Source organism: Sceloporus undulatus, chromosome 4 (assembly GCF_019175285.1).
Source record: "Sceloporus undulatus isolate JIND9_A2432 ecotype Alabama chromosome 4, SceUnd_v1.1, whole genome shotgun sequence".
Lineage (NCBI taxonomy): Eukaryota > Metazoa > Chordata > Lepidosauria > Squamata > Phrynosomatidae > Sceloporus > Sceloporus undulatus.
Genome location: NC_056525.1, coordinates 36149760 through 36160594, shown reverse-complemented (window position 1 = coordinate 36160594; position 10835 = coordinate 36149760). Strand labels below are relative to the sequence as shown.

The 10835-nt window shown below is 46.0% G+C and overlaps 1 long non-coding RNA gene across 2 annotated transcripts in view; it reads right to left on the bottom strand.

Moving 5' to 3' along the window:
* LOC121927509 overlaps positions 1 to 5185 on the bottom strand; it is a 7779-nt gene extending 2594 nt beyond the window's left edge. The window contains exons 1-2 of one of the 2 annotated variants that reach the window (XR_006103258.1): positions 4683 to 5185; positions 2575 to 2657 (exon numbers count right to left, since the gene is read on the bottom strand). This is a non-coding gene — a long non-coding RNA (uncharacterized LOC121927509). The remainder of the gene's footprint in view (positions 1 to 2574; positions 2658 to 4682) is intronic. The other variant, XR_006103257.1, reaches the window with a different exon arrangement.
* Positions 5186 to 10835: the final 5650 nt, after the last annotated feature.

Genomic DNA, 10835 nt, shown 5'->3' with positions numbered 1-10835 from the left:
TAATAATAATAATAATAATAATAATAATAATAATAATAATAATAATAATAGTTTTATTTTTATACCGCCCTTCCAAAGATCAGGGCAGTTAACAGCATAATAAAAACACAATATAACATATACATCGAAATTAAAAACAGCATAAAACCCCCGTTAGCCAATCCTCTTTGCCACAGAAGAGGAAGGGAGGCCCACTGGACTTTAGTCGGGGAATGCAACCTGAAATAGAAAGGTTTGTAAGTCCTTTCTAAATTGGACCAGGGAGGTGACCGAGCGGAGCTCTGTGGGCAGCATGTTCCAAAGGGCCGGGGCGGCGATGGAAAATGTCCTCCTTGTAGTGGAGGACAGTCTAGCCCCTGGCACCCTAAGTAGTTGCTGCCCCGATGTTCTGAGGGTGTGGGACGGAATGTACGGGGAGAGGCGGTCCTTCAGGTATCCTGGGCCCAAGCCATTTAGGGCTTTATAGGTCATCACCAACACCTTATATTGTGCCCGGAAGCGAATAGGCAGCCAATGCAGATCTCTAAGCACCGGTGTAATATGGCTGGCCCTGGAAGTTCCAGTGACCAGCCTGGCTGCCATATTCTGTACCATTTGTAGCTTCCGGATTTGGTATAAGGGTTGCCCCATGTAGAGTGCGTTGCAGAAATCCAATCTCGAGGTTACCAGAGTGTGTACTACCGTTTCAAGGTCCCTCTGGGCCAGGTATGGGCACAGCTGGCGAATAAGCCGAAGCTGATAACAGGTGTTCCTGACCGTCGCATTCACCTGAGCAGTCAGGTGAAGCGACGAGTCAAGAAGCACCCCCAGACTGCGCACAGAGTCCTTCACAGGGAGCGTGACCCCGTTCAGGAGAGGTGGAACCACCGCCATTCCTGGACCAGGGGAACCTATCACAAGTACCTCCGTTTTCTCTGGATTCAGTTTGAGTCGATTTTCTCTCATCCAGCCCATTACTGACTCCAGGCACGCCACGAGAGGAGAGACGCCATCCTCAGTCACTGCATCAGTCGGAGACATAGAGAAAATTATTTGGGTGTCATCAGCGTACTGATAACCCCGCGCCCCATGTCTTCGGATGATCTCTCCCAGCGGTTTCATGTAAATGTTAAATAGCATGGGAGACAGAATGGCTCCTTGAGGGACCCCAGTTTTAAGGGCCCTCTCATCGGAGCACACGTCTCCCAGCTGCACCATCTGGGACCTCCCAGAGAGGTAGGAGCGGAACCACTGGAGCGCAGTGCCCCCGATTCCCACCTCTGCCAGGCGCCCCAGAAGGATACCATGGTCTATGGTATCGAAAGCTGCTGAGATGTCCAAGAGCACCAACAGGGACACGCTTCCCCTGTCGATGCCCAGACTGGATGGCCCTTGTGGTCTCTTTCAACTCTATGATTCTATGATTTAAGAACGTGTGGACTCAACTGTGGGGTGGATGGGTCATTTCCTGGTGAAGTCTCCTGCTTTGCCCATGAACTACTACTGTGATCCCATATATAGTTCAGTTCAGGAGCAGGTGCCAAATACAACCAGGAAAATACTGACAATCAATAAATGGTAGTTTGTCATGGCTATTAGGAGGAGTGGTCTGGCAGAAGGAAAAGGAAAGAAAAACAAGCTGGAAACATGGCTTAACTTGTAGGGAAGGAAACACTATTATGGAAGACAAAAAGAAATTGCTTTTACTTTCAGCAAGGTTTCAAAAACAAATGGAAATCGTAATCAAACAACACACAAAGTGGATGATGGTTTGTAGGTCAATTTTGGAAATGTAGGAAATTAAAGAATATTTGTCCAGTTTATATAAATTCAGCCAGCAGGGACTGATAAATTACACCCCAGGAAGCTGATGGAAATTGCTGCCGAAGCCAAGAAGTTGTTAGCATTTATATTTTATATTCATAGGGGACAAGAAAGATCCTAGATTGCTGGATAATAAATAAATACTGCTTTTGTTTTTTTCTAGAAAGGGAAAATAAGTTACCCCTTTGGTTTCCGACCAACAACAACCAGCTGCTATCAGGTATTTTATCATTTCAAGAGCTGTTTTCAAGCATTCACTACACATAGTCACAGTGTGTGGATGGAAAAAATAGGCAATGCCCATTCAGCCTGCCCCCAATGTCACAGCCTGATCAAGAATGGGAAGAACAAAGTTTTACATCCCTCAGTATAGATATTGGTACTGTATACATTCCACATCACACCTTTATGAAACTTTGATACCATTGTAATTGCTGTAGTCCCATTCTATGGAAACCATGGTTTTGTAGTTTTATTGAGTAATTGGTGTAGTTTCATGGGACTACTTTGAATCCCACATGGAAGAAAGGCAGGGTATAAATAAAATAATAAAATAAAATAAAATAAAGCTCCTGTTGCTAAAATACTTAGAGCTCTAGATTCTCATCAAACTACAAATCCCATAATTCTGTACAATGCAGCCATGATAGTTGAAGGGATATCAAAGTGATAACATTCTTTAAAAGATAAAGTACGAGGAAACAAATCGTTTAGTTCATCAGAAAAACAACAATATTCATGGGGATGGTATACAAGGTTTGCAGCACATACCTAAAATTGTTGGGAATGGGATATACATTTCATCACTTGATGAATGAAATGAGTGGTTTCCTCTTATTTTAGCTTCTCCGTGTCTAAGAATTAAAAATCCCAGAGTCAATATTGTAGAACAGTGGTACAAAAAATCCAGTGTTTTAACAGACTTGGTGGCTAAAAATGTGACCCTTTCCTCCAAGCACTGAGCAATTAGTACCAGGTATACTAGTAGTCTGGACTAGGGAGGACCATACTCCTGGGTTTCTAGTTAATCAGGTCCACTTGGTGTCACCTAGTCCACCCCATTGCAACCCACCCCATTCTCTGTCATGGAGGGGGGAAGAGGACAGAACAAGAAATATATCAGCAGTCCTTCTACACTGAGGAGTTTATCACATTGGGGCTAATTTCAGCATTAAAGAGAGATTAAAGCACATTTAAAGTATCCTGCTAATAAAGCAAAAATGATGAGCAATTGCAGAAATGATTGTCACACACAATTGCGCAAAGAAAGTGTAATCAGAAATGCATTGTTGCTGAAATCCCAAAGTAAAAAGATGCAAGTTAATGGTTCTTTGTGACCACTTTAATGGTGGGTTTTGTGCAACATTGTGTGAAATTGTTTTGTGTAATTACATGATTTTCTGGGATATTCATGGGATAAACTCCTGATCTCCTTTGTGTGATAAACTCCCGAGAGAGAAGGAATTTCCTACCATCATCTTTGCCTAGCAGGGAAGGTTAAGAACTGTGGAGAGTTCTAACACTGAAGAGCAATGGTAACAGATGTTTTTTCACAAGGAAGGGGTGCCTTCCTTAGGTGGTGGCAGTGGATGCAGGGAGACCATTCTGACCTTTTGTTCTGGGCCTTTGGACCCTGAACATTGTCTCACCAAAACACTGACTAGGGCTGCATCAACTCTGCAGAATAATAGAGTGACACACAATTTTAAGTGCCATGGTTGAATGCTATGCAATCCTGGGATTTGTAGTTTATTGTGGCATCAGAAATCTCTAACAGAAAGGGCTAAAATCTCTCCCAAAAATGCAAATCCCAGAATTCCATAGCATGGAGCCATGGCAGTTAAAGCAGTATCAACTTAGATTATTTCTTCAGTGTGAATAAAGCCTAGGAAATGTTTCCCATCAGCATACAACTTCCAAAAAATGATAGCAGCAGGTTGATAGAAGGGTTGCTAAACAGTGATAGGAAATGAAGGGAACTGACTGATAGAAAGAAAACAAAAGTGCATTGACTGCAGAAAACCTATCAATCCATGGCATTCATAAATGCCATTCTCTTCAGCCCCACAGAAAGGCGTTATTTCCCTATATAGTCTATCGAAAGTTATCAAGCATTTTATTCTGCAAAATGTCCCATAAGAGAACCACAGGGATGAATGTGGGGGGGGGGGGGTGCATGTGAAATCAGAGGTCAGAGAAAGCAGTGAGAACTTGCTATATGGTTTCCTATGATATGGAAAACAAAATTCATCTTCTTTTGATGTAGAAAAATGACGGAGAAGAAAAATGATTCTGTGCTTTGAAGTGATTTTTGGCAGCTCAACTAAACATGGCTATCTTTGTAATATGAGCTCAGTCATGGGACTGATTTAAAGTCCAGTAACTCAAGCTGTGATTATGAGGGTTTGGAGTATAGCGTTAATGGGCATCTAGATGTTCAAAGGAGATTGCTCAAAAGAAGTGGATTTGAAAATAAAACAGTCCCCCACCCACCCACCCATATTTCACAGGCTGGATACAAGCAAAAGAGATTCTAGCAGATGCTAAGTGCATTATATCTTCATTCCCACTGCATTTGATGAAAAAAATTAAACGCCAGCAGCTGTTTGAGAGTGAATCTATGGCAATCCCTCATTTGCCTTAATAGCCGTAGAGGCCTAGTAAAGATGGATATGCTCTGCATAGTGACATTACTGGGCTGACAAGAGGCTGGCAGTGCAGGCAGTATAATCAGGGATTTATTGGCCATGCTCTCCTTTTAAAGAACTGAAATAAAATGCTTTGCATGGTGTAACAATGACTTCCCAGAAATCTATTCTGTTAGTCCACATAGCATCAGGTTTATGTCTGCTTTGAGCAAAATGTTATTTTCTGTTTACCAAGTTATTGCTGTCAAGAAGGCATATGTCAGCAAGTAGGAAGAAGATCTCACCTCTGTCTCATACCAAGTTTCTGTATAGTTCAAGCAGTGAAAATTCCTGAAGCCCCCATAAGTACCATCTCGGCTGCTTGGTGTGGTATTCAAATTGCATTGCTTCAGTTGCTCAGGATATAGCAGTCATTTCTCTTACAGTATGGAACACCTTGATCTGTAACTAAATATAGCTCCTCCCCACATGATATACTTCCTATTAAGCTTCATCTCATCTCTCTATTATCATATTTTCTGTACCAAATGGAACAAGATAGTGCATTTCTTTTTCTATTTCCAGGCATTTGATGAGGGTATGATAAAAAAGGGTATCTACAGAATCCTTCTCTTCCACCATCACATCTGCAATAGAACAGATACCACTGGTGAAACAGCCTTCCCTTCCCCACACCTCCACAAATCTTCTATGGCCATGATGGTAAACCTATGGCACGCATGCCACGGGTGGCACGCGATGCCATTTCGCCAGGCACGGGTTGAGGGAGAAGGCGGAATGGGCACATGCGTGCCCGTTCCGCCTCCTCCCTGCCATTTTCAGGCATCCCGCTGTCTCTCTGAGACAGCGGGCAGCCAGAAAATGGCGCCTGGGAGAAGGAGACAGTGCGCGCGCATCTGTCTCCTCCTCCCAGCCTCCTTCCCCTCGGCCTCTCTTCGCTCTGCGCTAAAGGGCTCCATGGAGCCCTTTATTTCACGGAAGCGAAGGGCCGAGGAAGGGTTGCGCGGACGCATTCCCCAGCCTCCTTCCCCTCAGCCTCCCTTCGCTCTGCACTAAAAGGCCCATGGAGCCCTTTAGTGCAGGCGAAGGGCCAAAGGGAAGGGCGCTGGGATGTGTGCCCAGCCTTCTTCCCCTCGGCCTCCTTTCACTCTGCGCTATTTAGCGTGGAGCGAAGGGCCGAAGGGAAGCACCGGGACGGGTGGCCAAGCCCTTCCCTTCTGCCTCCCTCCCCTTTAGCCAAAAGAGCCCCTTGGAGCCCATTCGGCCGAAGGAAGAGGCTGAAGGGAAGGGCCTGGGACAGGTGCCCAGTCCCCTTCTCCTCGGCCTCCCTTTCCTCAGAGCAAAAGGGTGCCTTGGAGCCTCGTTCGCTCCGAGGAAAGAGAAGCCAAGGAGAAGGGGACTGGGGCACGTGCCTGGTCCCCTTCTCTTCGGCTTCTCTTTCCTCGGAGCAAACGGGTCCCTTGGAGCCGTCCTTGGGGGACTGTTTGCCAGCCTCTGACAGCCCCAAAGGGACTCTCAGGGGCCGGTAAACCTCGGAGGACAGCGTGCTGTCCTCCAAGGCCCTTTGCTGGTCTCCGAGAGTCCCAAAGGGACTCTTAGAGGCTGGCAAATGCCGGGGGGAGCAAAAAGGGGGACAGAAGCTCCGCCCCCTGGGGGCAGGAGTTCTGCCTCTGGCACCCAGCCCCCATCCTGGGGGTAGAAGCCCTGCCCCCGGCACGCGAATTAAAAAAGGTTCGCCATCACTGCTCTATGGCTTAGGGGTCCCCCATCAAAGCAGATTTGAAGGATATGCAGGGATGCAGTAGGAGAAGCTGAAAGCGCAGTTCTGCTATGCAAACAGAAGTCCATTCAGTATTATTCCAGGGCAAGGCTCTCTAATCAAATTGTTGATGGGACTTTGTACATTGTATCTGGAAGCAGCTGAAGCATGAACCTCTGCATTCTAATTGTAAACTTGCCTTCTTAGTGCTACTTTTTCTTCTTCATTAAGTCAATTACACTGGGTGTTGACATGAAAATGTATCTGTAACAAAATCTCTATGGGAATGTTGCTGATTATGTTCATGTTTTATTATTTATTTTATGTTTGCTATTTCTGGCTGGTGACCAGGATACTACAGATATTTTTCTCTCCATAGGTTATTGTAGACAATAATTGTTTCTGACCAACAACCCTATAGAGCTTACCAGGTACTGCAATAACATCACCTGACTTGGACTACATCTTACCAGGTTATTAAGCATATATTCAGAAGGGAAGAGAATATATTTGCTGGCCACTATGCATATATTCAGAAAAGAAAAGATAGAAGGAAAGATAATACAATCAATACATCAGGTTGTAGGGGAAAGACTAGAATCCGAAATTAATGAACACATTGGTCATGGGAACTTCAAAAGAAGTTGCAACAGACTAAGATAACACCCAGAACACTAGAGATTTTGAAATGTCTGATAGCATGCTCATGTGATAAGAATTATCAGAAGACTAAGGAACATCCTGTAATAAATGAAGTAGAAAATCAAAAGAGAGATTTGATTAAAAATGGAAACATAGTATTTGAGGAACTATATTAAAAGATCCAGGACCCATTCCCTTTTGAATGAATGCACTGAAAGCAAATTGGAATTCATTACAAAGGCTAAGATCTAATGTAATATTGAAGTGAAAAGGCTTCCCAGATATTTATGGTAGATTTTTGGCCTGAGGAGGATATATGTATCTCTTGGCAGCTAAAATAAGCATCCCAAGTAGGGTAGATTTCACTTTTTACTTTCCCAGCTGAGCAGGTTGCCATCTGGTTTGAGGACTGTTTACTCTTTGCCTCTATATATAGGATGGCAGAGAAAGGGGGCACATCCTCCCTTAAAAGCCAGTTGTGACGTGCCCCTAAAATGTGGGAACCAGGGCATGGAAAGGAGTTGTGTTCTAATCTGCAGTCTGCTTGGTTTCAATGTATGATGGAGAGCCAGTGCAGTATAATGATTTGAGCACTGGACTAGGACACTGAGACATTAGGGTTTGAATCCCTGCTCAGCCATGAAAACCCATTAGGTGACTTTGGGCAAGTTACACTCTTTCAGCCTAAGAAGAAAGCGGGGAAAAACTTCCTCTGAACAAGTAATAGTGCCACTGTATTCTGCTTTGGTTAGGCCTCACCTGGAATACTGTGTCCAGTTCTGGGCACCACAATTCAAAAAGGATGTTGACAAGCTGCAGCATGTCCAAAGGAGGGCCACCAAAATGGTGAAGAGCCTGGAAACCATGCCTTATGAGGAAAGACTTAGGGAGCTGAGTATGTTTAGCCTGGAAAAGAGATGGTTAAGAAGTCATATGATAGCCCTTTTTAAGTATTTGAAGGGGTGTCACACTGAGAATGGAGCAAGCTTGTTTTCTGCTGCTGCAGAGAATAGAACATAGAACAATGGATGCAAGCTACAGGGAAAGAGATTCCAGCTCAATATTAGGGGGAACATCCTGACAGTAAGGGCTGTTCAACAGTGGAACACACTCCCTCATAGTGTGGTGGAGTCGCCTTCTTTGGAGGTCTTTAAACAGAGACTGGATGGCCATCTGTTGGGGATGCTTTGATTGTGATTTCCTCCATGGGAGGGGGTTGGACTGGATGGCCCATGTGGTCTCTTCCAACTCTATGATTGTATGATCTAAGTAAGAAATGATTTGAAGACATGTAACATCAACAACAACCAGTAGTTGAAATTACTTATGCATGCTAAATGGAGGTTTGGGTCTGAAGAATGTTCAGAAACTTTAGGTGGACCAAAGTCTGTTGTCACACTGTCAACTGAGTACAATTCAAGATGTTGGTTATCAGCTATTAAACTCTTTATGGCTCAAGTCCAGAATATATGAAGTACCATATTCTCCCATATGAGTATACCAGGGCTTTGAGAGCCTCAGGGGAACCCTTTCTCAATCTCACCAACCTCATATGAATGTCTGGTGGGAACACTGAAGAGGTCCGTCTCTGCAGGTCTTCCCAGGCTTTGGAATACCCTTCCTAAGAAGCAAGACAGCTCCCCTGGTGACCTTCCATTGAGAGGTAATATCAATAGCAAGTACATTTCTATATTGCTTGTCAGTGAACTAGCACTCCCTAAGCAGTTTAGAATGTGTAAGCCAATTTCCTCCAACAACCTGGGTACTCATTTTACCGACCTACAAAAGGATGGGAGGCTGAGTTGACCTTGGAGCCCTTCATGATTGAATTTTCAGTGTTGTAGCTGCAAGACCAACATATAACCACTGTGCCACCAAAGCTCAGGTTATTTCAAAAACGGGATCTTTGGATCACTTTGGGTTACCCTAGACAGCAGATGGAACCAGAAAGGCAACCCTGTCACAGCTTTTATTTTTATTCTAAATGAAAAGTCAATCCAACCATACGGAATTTTTATTTTTAAAACTGTAAAGTTACCAGGATCAGACCCATCCTAAGGAATCCCCCTTGTTGGAAGACAGAACTGTGTATGGCACACAGCCTGTCCTGAAACCTCTGTACCAGTCTATTGCTTTCACAGGTGCTGGTAGATACTGGACCATTGCTAGTACAGCAATAACATTCCTAATTCCATTCTGATACAGATAGCCCCAGTTAATCCTCTTCTGTCTCACTTTCTCAGCTGCTATTAAAATATCCTTGGTTCTCTCTCCTCCTCCCACATCCCCCCTTCACGCTCTGTTTACTTGAATTGGTGTAACCTGAGTTCAAAATGCAAAAGGCATTTGTACCCTGGTGACTCAGGAGGAGGAAAAGCAAAGCAAGGAATTGAGTTTTTCCTTTATAGCAAGCTCAGGCAAAATCAAACTGCTGTACCTCTCCTAAGGCCTGAGCCCAGTGCTCACCTGGGTTAAGCCCTGGGTCAGTGCAGGGACAGGCAAGTGTTCACACACCCATCCCACTGCACCACTCTTTACCTTTCTGGCAGTTGATGCAAGTGAGAATCACCCCAGTTGCCCCAGTTGACATGGAAATGGTCTGCCTGGCCTTACCCACATTGCCAGGCACACTGTTTCTGTATCAGATGGGGTGACTTGGGGGGGGGGGGGATCAACTGCCAGAAAGGTAAAGGGCATAGCCTGGTTTGGCCATGGAGTTTCCTAGAAACTCTAGAAAGCCAGGGCTAAAGACTCTTTACCCCAGGGTCAGACTGGATCCTCCAGATCTGTGTATGAACAAGTAGGACTGGACCTGGGCTTGCCCCAGGAGTTTTGGGCCACATCATCTGCACTAGACAATGGGAGGCCAGGGGAAACCCTGGGCATTTGGCATGTGCGGACAACCCCTTAAATTCAAAACAAAATATCGTGCTATCTGACTTCATAGTGGTTTTCAGATTAAGGAAAAGGTATAAACATACACTGTAAAATGTAGGGAAAGGAGAGAACAATGGTAATTAAGAAATGTTTTCCTTAAGGAGATCCCCTATGAATTACAGCACCCCTGGAAGTGTGCACCAGGTATTCTCTCAATCTCTTTCACAAAGAAACACTTCTATTTCCTTAAATTTGGACCAATATTGCATGGTAGCATTCAGTGTTTGATTTTTTCTTCTTCTCCTTCTTTTAGTTTTGAGAGTGTAATAAATCCTCTTTTTCTGCTCGACGCTCATTGAAGCCGCAGGACGAATTCTACGATCAGGCCTCACCAGACAAGAGGACCGAAGCTGATGGCAACTCCGATCCCAACTCTGGAATTCATGAAAATTCCCCCCTCTGCCTCCTCGCCCAAGGGACCACCGACGCCGCCGACGCCGCCGCTGCTGGGACTGTGCCTCTTGCTGGGCGGCCTCCTCCCGGTGGTTTCGAAGGTGCGCAGCTGCGCACCGCCCCGGGAGTGCCGCCCACGGACTTGGGGAACTCCGCGGCGGGGGACCCCCTTGAGACTCTGGGCTCGGCCTGGCCTTGGCGTTTGGCGGCCAGGTGCGAGTGGGGCCCTTTAAGACACCTGGGGGAAAGTTTGGGAGGAGCCCGCTGGTGAGAGCAGCGGGTACAAAAGCCGGGAAACCGGCCCTCCCGGACACGCCCCCCCTCTGCCTCCTCGCCCAAGGGACCACCGACGCCGCCGACGCCGCCGCTGCTGGGACTGTGCCTCTTGCCGGGCGGCCTCCTCCCGGTGGTTTCGAAGGTGCGCAGCTGCGCACCGCCCCGGGAGTGCCGCCCACGGACTTGGGGAACTCCGTCACTGCGCTCCTGCGCAGCTGCGCAGTCTCAGCGGGTGCAGGAGGCTAGAATAGCCTTAGGAGCAGGGGATGCCTACAGTGGCTTACCTCTGCTCCATTAACAGCCATAGGAGGGTGGGGGAAGGGTAGGGACGCAGGGGATGCCTGGGCCGGGGATAACACCTTGGTGGGCGGGGCCCC